The 13081-nt window shown below is 36.5% G+C and overlaps 1 pseudogene; it reads right to left on the bottom strand.

Annotated features, from left to right (window-relative positions):
- Window positions 1-4439: 4439 nt before the first annotated feature.
- LOC138311765 (uncharacterized) lies at window positions 4440-10939 on the bottom strand (annotated as a pseudogene).
- Between the last annotated feature and the right edge of the window lie 2142 nt (window positions 10940-13081).

The raw sequence follows: 13081 nt of genomic DNA, 5'->3' as shown, positions 1-13081 counted from the left end.
GGTCTGTCCAAAGAACAATAAAGGCACGCCCTCAAACGAAATTAACTCAAATTTCCCCACACATATTAATTGATCAGCTTTCGACGCGAAACATCTATCCACCATATTTAACCATGGACGGCCGGTCCATTCAATAAGACCATAATGGCACAGCCATCAAACAAAAAAAAATGATAGATTCTGGGAAACCCTTCTCAATCAATTAAACAATAAATTCAATCAATCAATCAATCAATCAGATGACAATAATGATCAGTGATACTGGGAAACAGATATCAACTGATTCACGTCAGTCGTCAATATAAACAGCATATATAATCAATATGAAATCAATCAGTCAATATAAATCAATAGTTTGTACCGTGAAATCTGCAACGTCAGAAAATGCAGGAACATTCTGCCACTCAAACAAAGTCCAAAGAGTTGTGGAAAAGTCTTTCGTTAAAACTTGACTTGAACCATTGGAAAATGCAGAAAACATTCTGCCACTCAAACAAAGTCCAATCAGTTATGGAAAAGTCTTTCGTTAAAACTTGACTTGTACCATTGGCAAGGTCCAGGAGCTGTGACGATCCTGGCTGAAATACAAAGAAAACAAACCAACAGCAGAAAACAAACAATGGGAGGGATTTTTAGGGAGGGTGAAGAAATTGAGTGTTCAAACCCAATTATTTTTTCACATAAACTTAGCCTCTTTCAAAGCTGTCCTTATGTACCAAAATGTCTTCAATTAAAAAGGGGGATAACTCTCCAGCAATTCTGACATAATTTGTTATTTAGGTAACACGCTACCAAATCAGCAGGTGGCCCTCCGATAACCGCACTATATGGTTTATTGCCATATTAATGTGTATTATCAGTAGATGCACAGACAACAAAGAATTCAAATTTTTTGGATTTCTGGTCACAGCTTTAATTAATATCTACATTTGGCGGCACGGTCTGTCAATAGACCATAATGGCACGCCATCAAACAAATTCAATCAAAATTTCAACACAAATTAATTGATAGATTCTGGGAAACAGTTATCCACCAATTAACATGGCCGCCGGTCCATCAATAGACCATAATGGCAAGCCATCAATCAAATAAATTGATTGATTCTGGGAAACCCTTCTCAATCAATTAAACAATAAATTCAATCAATCAATCAATCAATCAGATGACAATAATGATCAGTGATACTGGGAAACAGATATCAACTGATTCACGTCAGTCGTCAATATAAACAGCATATATAATCAATATGATATCAATCAGTCAATATAAATCAATAGTTTGTACCGTGAAATCTGCCAAAAGAACATGCACCAAAGGTGGCATGTTCACAGCCATACGAAAACCCAATTGAGACGGCGAACATTTCACGGTACAATGCTGTGACCAAGAAATCCTTCATCATTCATAGCATAGTTGAACTTAATTATTTGGAAAGAATTTATTACTTGACGTTCGGAAGCTTTCCAATGCACCTTGCAAGGTGTTGAGAAACATATCATTCCCCAAAGGAGAGAGGTGAACGCCATCCTGATTAAAAAATTGTTCTTCAAGTTTCAAGTCAGGGTAATGTACAACTGCTCCCCCATGTCGAATTATATGACATGAAATTGCACTATTCCATCTCTTCCTAACTTTTTCCAGTGAGACATGGTTTTGCTCCCCCCTCCAAATTCTTCTGGGCAGAATATGTGACCAAACTATCAATGTCCCTGGGAACTCCAACATTAGAAAATCCATTAGATTCCTCAATTGAATCCGGATATGGCCTACCCCTGTGGTACCTATGTCATTACCCCCACAGTGTATTACTAGCATTGAAGGGGGTCATCTTCAAAAGTTCTGATGTGTCTAAGTTTCCTTCTGACATCTGATATGACCATACCTCCTTTGAATTGCCACCATAATGACAATCCTATACGAGACAGCCCAAGGTGAACCCCTCCTGGGCATGTTCGACTGTGTATGAAGGCATGTTTAATGATGGATGATCCTAGGATCCAAACATTTCCAGGCGTACCTACAATTCTTAAAACGCAAATTAGCGTTTGGAAATTAATCTACGAGTCGGTATTCTTATGTAACTCTTATAAGCACTTGATTTCCACCTGCCACATTCCATAATAGCTTCAGTAGACATGTTACATAGGGATGCAGTTGTGGTTGCACCAATTCTGAAGGAATGTGCTTTGTAGTACCTACTGTTGTAGCCTAAAAGAGTGCATGCTTTTGTAAGGATACTAGAAAATTGATATCTTGTTAAAACTCTACCACCAAAATGACATAGTAATGGACCCTGAACCCTAGGTCGAACTGCCATATATCTGCGAAGGTTACCACCTGGACAATAAATGGTATCGTTACTTGGCAGCTCGATGATAGTACCTTTGCTATATTGGTCAGTCTTTGAAGAAGATAGGTGTATTGTAGCAGCATTTTCTTGAAGTGTCACTTGTGAAAGTGACTGTGATTTCACCTACCCGGAAAAAAACCATAAAATGCTAATGAATATGCACAACTAAACAATGCAACCTCATACTGAGAGCTACAAATTCTGGGGAGTACCTTAATAATACTAGCTAAAAGGTCTACTGTTATGGGTAATCTGGTGTCACCACCCTCATCGCTGTCTCTCCTAATTCCCTCTAACAGTTTTTTAACAATAAATTGTTGAGTAGGATCCTCATGACCACCTAGCTTGAAATTAAAACTCAAACCAGCCAAATAGGTTTTCACTGTAGAGTGTGAGTAGCCTTTAACAGACATATAGGCAATATATCTCATTACTTGTTGTGTGGGAGGGGCCAGGATAAATCTAAGGACAAATCTTCCTGAAACTGTCGAAAACTGTTCATGGCCACTGTGTATGACCCAGATGTGTTTTTCGAAACCGATAGCTGAATTAATCTGTTGACCTCACTGTCAAGAGTGTCGACATGAACCCTTCCGGTACCCTTGCTGGCTCCCGATTTGCCCAAGGCCGGATTTCTCGAAACCTTGAAAACTGAAAACGAGACAATGAATCTGCTGCAGAGTTACGTGCCCCTGCTACATGAGTGGCCCTAAAATGAATGCTGTTGTGCATACAGTGAATTAAAAATGGTCTCAACAAAGACATAACCCTTTGTGACTTTGATGTTTTGTTGTTTAATATAGTTACTAAGCTAATATATTGTCTACATAAAAATTAATTTTCTTAGACCTGAATTCAGAAGACCAAACTTGAACTGCCAAAACTATTGGCACCAATTCTAAAAAGGTTATGTCTCTCATGATGGATTTTCCCTGCCAACCACTTGGCCACCTAAAAGCTATCCAATTACTTCCCCAACAGGCACCACAACCTAATTCCCAGTTCCCTGCACTATCTGTATACAGACCTAAATCCACACTACTGCTCCAAGAACTCTCCACAAAGTAACAGGACCCGTTGAAATCTTTTAAAAATAACAACCACATTTCTAAGTCTGCTCTAATTTCCTCGGATATTCTTACTTTATAAAAAGGTTTTTGTATGCCTGCCATTGCATCAAACACACGCCGTGTAAAGGCCCTAGCTATTGGTATAGCATTTGCACAAAAAGACATAATCCCAGCAAGAGACTGTAATTCCTGTAATTTTACTTTCTTACCCTTATCCAACACTTTCAAAATTTCTGACCTGAGTAATACAACTTTCTCCCGAGGTACCCTGACTACCATTTTAATAGTGTCAATTTCAAGACCCAAAAACACCAAAACTGTAGTTGGACCTTCGGATTTTTCCTCAGCTATGGGTATACCCATTTCATTGCAAGTTTCTCGAAAAACAGACATGAGCCTAGCACAAGTATCACATTTTTCCTTTCCAGCAAATATAAAAATCATCCAAATAATGATCTAGACTTTGCTCACCAGACTTCTCCTTGACTACCCATTCAATAAATGTTGAAAACTTTTCAAATAGACTACATGAAACTGAGCACCCCATAGGTAAACACTTATCAACAAAGTACATGTCTTGAAACTTAAATCCTAGTAATGGAAAATCCGCCGGATGGATTGGAAGGAGACGGAATGCAGATTTAATATCCATTTTACCCAACAAAGTCCCTTTTCCCAACTCTGCTATCATCTGAACTACTTTATCAAATGACGAATACTTGACAGAAACTGTATCGGGATCAATATTACTATTTATACTATTACCTGAAGGCCATGACAGGTGAGTAATTAACCGCCATTTTCCATCTTTTTTGGGAACTAAGCCTATAGGGGACCCCATCCACTGTGCCATTGGTTTTTTCTGCAAAAGGGCCTGCTACTCTACCTAATTCAACTTCCTGCATTATTTTCTGGTAAGTTTGTGTTGGATATAAGGAGGCTGATTTCAAATTTCTGGATTCTCTAGGGATCCTAGGGCCTAGATATTGAATTCCTAAAACCGTTTTTAAAACCCTCGAGAAGCTGTGTCCCTACTGCTGCCTGTGGGTACTTAGCCACCCAGTGACTAAGAGTGGTGATTTTTATTGGTGTCTTTCCCAATGTCCACACCTGTTTGCAATCCTTGCTTGTTTCCCTGTCTTTGGTGTTTTGTATTGTTTGTTTTTTCGAAAAGAGTATGGGTTGTTGGAATTCCCTTTGAAACAATTCATACTAGCATGCCCCCCACTACAATTGATACATTTATGAGAGTAGCTGCAGTTAGGGCGTGTACAATTTCCTTTATAATTGTAGTCAAAACATTTTAAGGTGTTCGAATTTTGAGTTTGTGTCTGAGATAGGGAGACCCGCTGTGGCTGCATATATAACAGGTATAATTCATTGTCAATTATGCCCCATGCCCCTTGGGGATTGAGAGCTTTCCTTAACCTGTATTGCTCGTCATATTTTATCCAGTCCATGCCACCACATCTCAGAGCCCCCAGGCGAACAACCTGCATACATTTTAACAAGCCATGCAACTGTTCTGGATGTACTGCTGTATAGATGCTGATATATATAATAAATGCATCTGTCCATTTACTGATGTCCGAAATCTTAGGGTATTGGTTTTTTGGTTTGATAAGAAGCTCCCCATCAACAAGAGATATTCTATGAGCCTGATGTGAATCTCCCATTGAGTTGGACAACAATTGTGAGAGTTCAACATACTCTCCATTAGTAATCTTTAGTTTCACTGAAGCGGATACATGCAAGCCTAAAATATTATTCACGCTTGCAATAGGGGTTGGCATTACACCAAAGGACATACCCTGGTCTTGTAATACAGGAGGTGGGGCTGCTACCGGTAGCTCAGGTGGCGTAGATCTAGATTGGTCGGTTCCACTCCCGGCTGCAGGTCCTGTATTTGTCCTATGGTTAGGCATCGCCGACTCAGCTTCTACAGGATTTGTCCTATGGTTAGGCATCGCCGACTCAGCTTCTACAGGCACTGTTGCTCCTCCTGCCCTCTTTCGTCTCTTCGCTCTAGTATACATGATAGCTATAGGAGTGGACGGCTTACTAAGTATGCATTCATGCATAAAGAAAAAAACGAAACGTGTGAGTAGAACACCTTTAAAATATTTTCCATAATTATAAGGTAATAATGTTGTACAAGTACTAAAATACTGTTTTGCTTCGTAATTGTGAAATCAAAAAAAAAATATCTCTCATATTACAAAATTACAAGTAATGTTAAATTTTACCGTAACGTTCCTGTACGTGTACAGAAAACGGTTCACATTGGGACGTCGACTTGACCGAAATATATAGGTCATGACCGCTTAGGTAAACTCGTCCCAACAGGGAATCTCGCCCCGAGTGAGTAAAGTGAATCAATACGATCGCAATCGTCTCCAAAGAGGTGCAAGATTAACGATTAAAATTATATGTTCAATGTCTAAAGTGAGCCGATCACATTATATACAAAATTAATGCTAGCCTATGTTTATATGCGATATCGACAAGAAAGTAGAACTCGACCCAAGTTCGGCCTCGTCAAAAATATTCCGAGTCGAATATCATAAGATAGATTCTATAATGAAACGAATTCAAAATAATGAAAGTATTTCGATGCATTCATTATGTATCACAAAAACAAAAAAAAACAAAAAAACAATTAATGCCTTTACTTTTAAATATACTTTAACTTGGCCAAACTATCGACAATGCCGGCGCCATGCCGGAATATGAAGTCAGTGACAGGGAAATAAATCCATTCCCATCTAACGGAATATGTTTGAGAAAATAATCCGAAATCAGATCAAAAACATACATAAGGTATCAAACAAAAGAAATGCATCGAAAACTTGAAGAAATTGAGTGTTCAAACCCAATTATTTTTTCACATAAACTTAGCCTCTTTCAAAGCTGTCCTTGTACCAAAATGTCTTCAATTAAAAAGGGGGGATAACTCTCCAGCAATTCTGACATAATTTGTGTTTAGGTAACACGCTACCAAATCAGCAGGTGCCCTCCGATAACCGCACTATATGGTTTATTGCCATAAGTGCTATTAAGGTACTAATATGTAAAACTCTGTTAGATTAAGGTACTAATATGTAAATCTCTGTTAGATTAAGGTAAAAATATGTAAAACTCTGTTAGATTAAGGTACTAATATGTAAATATCTGTTGGATTAAGGTACTAATATGTAAAACTCTGTTAGATTAAGGTACTAATATGTGTAAAACTCTGTTAGATTAAGGTACTAATATGTAAAACTCTGTTAGATTAAGGTACTAATATGTAAAACTCTGTTAGATTAAGGTACTAATATGTAAATCTCTGTTAGATTAAGGTAAAAATATGTAAAACTCTGTTAGATTAAGGTACTAATATGTAAATATCTGTTGGATTAAGGTAGTAATATGCAAAACTCTGTTAGATTAAGGTACTAATATGTAAATATCTGTTAGATTAAGGTAAAAATATGTAAAACTCTGTTAGATTAAGGTACTAATATGTAAATATCTGTTGGATTAAGGTACTAATATGTAAATCTCTGTTAGATTAAGGTACTAATATGTAAATCTCTGTTAGATTAAGGTACTAATATGTAAATCTCTGTTAGATTAAGGTACTTATATGTAAAACTCTGTTAGATTAAGGTACTAATATGTAAAACTCTGTTAGATTAAGGTACTAATATGTAAAACTCTGTTAGATTAAGGTACTAATATGTAAAACTCTGTTAGATTAAGGTACTAATATGTAAATATCTGTTGGATTAAGGTACTAATATGTAAAACTCTGTTAGATTAAGGTACTAATATGTAAATTTCTGTTAGATTAAGGTAAAAATATGTAAAACTCTGTTAGATTAAGGTACTAATATGTAAATATCTGTTGGATTAAGGTACTAATATGTAAATCTCTGTTAGATTAAGGTACTAATATGTAAATCTCTGTTAGATTAAGGTACTAATATGTAAATCTCTGTTAGATTAAGGTACTAATATGTAAAACTCTGTTAGATTAAGGTACTAATATGTAAAACTCTGTTAGATTAAGGTACTAATATGTAAATCTCTGTTAGATTAAGGTACTAATATGTAAATCTCTGTTAGATTAAGGTACTAATATGTAAATATCTCTGTTGTGATTAAGGTATAATATGTAAAACTCTGTTAGATTAAGGTACTATATGTAAACTCTGTTAGATTAAGGTACTAATATGTAAAACTCTGTTAGATTAAGGTACTAATATGTAAAACTCTGTTAGATAAGTAAAAATAAGGTATATTAATATCTGTATATAAAACTCTGTTAGATTAAGGTACTAATATGTAAAACTCTGTTAGATTAAGGTACTAATATGTAAAACTCTGTTAGATATTAAGGTACTAATATGTAAAACTCTGTTAGATTAAGGTACTAATATATGTAAATCTCTTTTGATATTCCATAGAAAATTGTACATATCATGCAACATGACTTTGATTCTTTCAATTCGTGCGTTGCAAATGATACAATCAATTTGACACATTTTTGCAAGAATTGTAACTGGTAAATAAAATTGTACAAACCTTTTCTTTTGTATGCAGGTAAAGACGTATAGGGTTCGTTTTTAGGTCGTCAATGAACGCTCCGAAAGAATGTTCACCTGACTTCATACCTTCTTCTACTCTTTTACCTGTGAACGTCGCAAGGAAGTATTCTAAATGATTTAGGGAAAGATTTGATGATGCATTATGTCCACCAGGAAAATATCTTCGTGCGGCCATATCGGTCACATCGGCTAAAGTAGCAGATCTGGTCACATCTATCTCAAGTTTCCCTCCTCCCCTATTTCCTTGCACTAATTTATATATTTTTTTGTGGAAATGTTTCCAGCCGAATTGTATACGTCTAGTATCTTTTTTGCCTCTTTTTGTCGACATCAGTCCCTAAAAAGAAATAAAATAACCCAAGAAGGTAACTATTTCTTTGAAGTGAATAAATTTGTAAGCAAGACCTTATAATTACTTTCGTTTTAAAATATAACGAAACAACAGTTAGTTTCAATCATATTACACATTGCATTTGTGTAATAATATACATTAAGGTAATAATATATATTAAATGATCTGTGTTATTACTCTAATCATTGGGTGGTATTTATATGCTCAAAAGACACCGTGGCATGAAATTATAGAAAAGGCTTCAGTTTTAATTTGATAAATTTCTTCATGAGTTTTGAAAATCTCAAACTTTTTCATAATTTTCTTTGGTATAGAAACTGGAATTTTGTGCTGAGATGTATTATAAATGTACAGTGTATTATATGCAAATCTCTGGCACCTAAGCCAGATATTATTACATATATTATTATATATATATAAACATTTCCTGAAGAACACCTATATATATATATATAAACATCTCCTGAAGCGGCAGCTGGGAAAACGGTAGAGATCGATGGTAGATTTGTTTAAGTTTTGTTTTTTCTATATATATATATATATATATATATATATATTATAGTAATTTAAGGAGGTTCTAATGGAAACATACAGACGATATTGTAAAGTGGTTTCTGAACGCACAACATTCAAAGGAATGAGCTAAAATTGAGCATTGAAAACGATGCAATTTACCAACCGTTTGTCTCTTTCCCCTCTTGCTTTGAAACTCCTTGAACCGTTTTACTATGGGAGAGTCTGTTTCTGAAATTTGATTCAACAAAATCTTATTGGAAGCAATTGTGGTATTTAACAAGTAAAACGAAATTAAGTTTTGAATTGATTCTGTTCGCATGCCATATACAGGTTTTCAACATAAAGCGTAACTAAAAATGCCATCATTCGGATAAATGTAGTAGTGTGTAATTTTACTATTTTTATTTTCTATATGTTATACTTTAGTACGCGTTCGCGTGTGGTCCGTATAGCGATATTCGCGGGTCGTAGATACGCAATGCGACAAGATCGTTGGCGCGCGCGCGGAAAAGGCACGTGTGAGTGAGAGCGATGAGTTATGTGAATGTGACGTAACTTGTATGCCAATCATATTTGTATCCTTATATGGTATTGGTCTATTGTCTACGTCGTGAGTGAATGTTTGGTAGTTTATTTGGGGTACTGGTCACTTGGGGTTTGGACGGCCAAGCGGCATCATGGATATTTAGATGAACTAATTGCAGACGCATAGGAAATTAACTAAATAAATAATTGGTATTTATATGAATAAATTGGTAGGTAGCCCGACAATAGCATTGGTGTCTTCCTTGTGGACAAAACCTATAGTTACTACATAAATTTTATCCAAATCTGTAAATATCTTAATTTTGATCTGTATATGACACCTTTGTATCAAGAGTGATTGAAAATATATTCAATATATAAATTCTGAAAATCAGCAGTCCGTTCCGTGGTGCCTTGATTTTATTGTCATGGCAAATTGAAAACTAGAAATATGTCTGTTAGACATTCAGTGCTCGCTAAATACTTCCTAACCTTAATTTCCGCTATGAAATCATCCTCTGCAACAGGTGTACGTATACGTAGCACTTTATCCTTGGGATTATTGCAAGGAGATGGTTTACGCCCTTTGTGCATTGTAATAAATTCTGTCCTTTACTTCATCAGAACTTTAAATGTGAAATTACTTTGAAGTTCTTTGTTACATAAAAGTGTGTTTATTATAATTTTGATATTGATACGATAAACTTGTTTCGCTGTTCAAAATAGTCGTCCGCTAGAACACCGTCCAGTCTCTGTGCACGTGGTGACTTTCTGGTGTACATAAGATCTAGAGCTCAGACATTCAGACTGATATTTCATAATGTGTTTTTTATTCTGTTTCTCTAACGCAAAGCTGTGTAATTTTATAAATATTAATAAGAAGCAAGTGCGGTCTATTGCCACAGGGCTTATTAAGCGATAGTGCAACGTACACCTAGGACCTAGGATAATGTGAAATAAATTAAATATGTGGCCGGTACTATAAATTATCCGTTTCAACTTGAATTGCATTGTAATGTTCCGGAAGTTTCCAAAGTCGATCAGATGCTTAGAATATCGTGACCGATGCAAGAGTTTGTATGATACGCCGCTTGAAGTTTACACAGAATAAATGCGTTTAGCACTGAGTATAGTCATTAGATTATCGCTGACAAGTATATCTTAATATATGTTTTTGAACTAAATCATGGCGAAATCTATTAAACGCTATTAGACACTGACTTCCGGTATCGCGTGCGCAGTTGGAATCTGCGCATAGCGGATGTACACAGACTCTACACACGACAAGGAAAATAATAGTACGAGTACACTCGCACTAAAAACAATAGCCTACATCAGCACCAACATTTAAACCTGTACAGTAACAGCTGAAACAAACAGCGATTGATAATTTGCCTTTTCATTATTTATACAAACCTTTTGATAAAGTGTCTCGACACCTTTCCCTGAGACGCACTCTATCCCCAATGCTTGTGAGACCAAGGGCGACGAAATCTTCGTCCGTCATTTTTAAAATTTCAGACGGAGTTATCTGTGAATGTCAAATACTTGATTTTAATGAATGACTAAACGATCAATATAAGAAAAATCATCAGTTTCTCTGGCTATTACAATGTCATGTTTTATTCGTGATATTATTTTTGCAATATAAGAACTGTTGGGTTCACTTGTGATCCAAACTGGCGAGGAAATAGCATGAATTAAGGTGAATCTGTATTTAATATCTTATCTATGTCTTAGACAATCTATCTTACAGATCCGATATAACTGGCGAAACACGTGTATACCCCAAATGAGGCCTCGCTATTTAAAGCATGCGCCTTATTTTCATGACTTGTACTACAAATCTACTTTGAGTCACCTAAACTAGGTCATCGTCTGCAGCTACACACCGACCGGTTTTTAAAAACACTCAAATACAGTGTAATACAGGAAAATGCATCACAAAAATCCCATTTCTACTTGAGAACTGCAAAAATATCAAGTAATGATTGTAATAATATGAACAGGTTGGTGACATGTTTATCGTTTGGTGATCTGACTTTCTATCAATAGCGGAAGCACGCATCGGTGATGGGTCCAACACCCACCTACAAAAAAATGTATCTTAATACCCCTGCTCGATTCGTTCTGAAGAGCGGCTAACGACGTACGCCGGTCACACGCGACCAGGCGACATAACCGGCGTATTCCATCATGGCGGACATTTTTTCGCAGCTTTATGCTTAGGTCACAATGATCGGCCGGTTTGTCACACATCATTAACATAAAAAGGAGGTCGTGCGGTAATAGTACGGCGTCTGTTTCGAAAGAGAGTTGTTTTGGGACCGACGAGGCAATGAATATCGACCGAACACATAATGCTAATCGGGCGATTATCATATGGTGTCCGGACGATAACCGGCCTTTTCAAATGAACATCCTACAAATATCGCTCAAATATCCTACAGACTTGTACAGCAAACGATGTCTGCGATGTGATTATTGCTCGATTCCCGGCCGGATAGCGGTCGATGTGTGAACTTTATGTGGCCGATTATGAAAATCTATGGAACATCGGGGTAATTTTAACTTTTGGGTTAAAACTCTTCGGGCACCTCCCCGATGCTACCAAAGATCCCCGGCCACCGGCCGATCATGTCTGGTGTCCGGCCGGGAACCAGACCAAAATGACAAAAAACCATGCCGGAAGTACACCTTAAGCCTAATCGGAAGGAGAATGACTAAACACCATGCCGGGAATACATTCTAATCCTAATCGGAAGGGCGGGCTGTGACCAAAGCATTAGCCTCAGGCGACATGAGTGTACGTATTGCCTTAGACCAGCTAGTATTACACGTGTAGGTATGATCTATATTCTGAAGTTACAGTCTGAATAACACGTGTTTGACGAAAAGTCACCCGCAAAAACGATTCATTAGAACTTTTAAAGTGATGTTTTCGAAAGAGTAAAACTTCAGAATAAACCTTCGCGGCACCGGTGCTCTTTTTCTTCGAATCGAGTGACTTAGCCGCCTCGCCGGGTAGCGGCGAGCGTCCGCTCTTGACGAATCGAGCACATGGATCTGGGAATTAGTTACAAGTTATATAATCGTGGACTCACCAGTCCATCATTATATAATCTGTAACTCATTCTCAGATTCCTGTGGTAATCAAACAGGGGTAATAAAACCACTACTTGGCTCAGCCATTAGGAAGAAAAAAACAATACTTACAGTGTTTTCTCTGCATACTTCAGAGAGGTGGGATAAACCCAAATCATCTAAAATGTCGTCCATCCTGTGTTAATATATCACAAAATATATTTACAAAAAACTCATTCATTCAACATAGAATACTGTTTATTTCTGGTAGTAAAACAAGCTAAAGGTTATAACTTTACAGACCACACACCACATTTGAATACAAAACTTCCGGAAAGGGAAGGGGTATTCATTTTATTTATTTTTATATGGTATATTACTCATTTAATGTAGAATATGAATTTAATGACATTTGATTTAGACCTTATACCTAATATTGGTCTGTGGACACTCTGGTGAGTCTAAAATGTAAAAGATATAAGCTAAATCAGACTTCTGTGTTCACACCAGCAAAAGAAGAATTTTAAAGATTTAAAAATTTAGATTTCCTTACTGCTGTCTGTCTGGTTATCCAAATGGATCTGCGAATTA

This window comes from Argopecten irradians, unplaced genomic scaffold (assembly GCF_041381155.1).
Source record: "Argopecten irradians isolate NY unplaced genomic scaffold, Ai_NY scaffold_0104, whole genome shotgun sequence".
In the NCBI taxonomy this organism is placed as follows: Eukaryota; Metazoa; Mollusca; class Bivalvia; order Pectinida; family Pectinidae; genus Argopecten; species Argopecten irradians.
The sequence above is the reverse complement of the archived record's forward strand: the minus strand, read 5'-3'. Positions and strand labels throughout refer to the sequence as shown.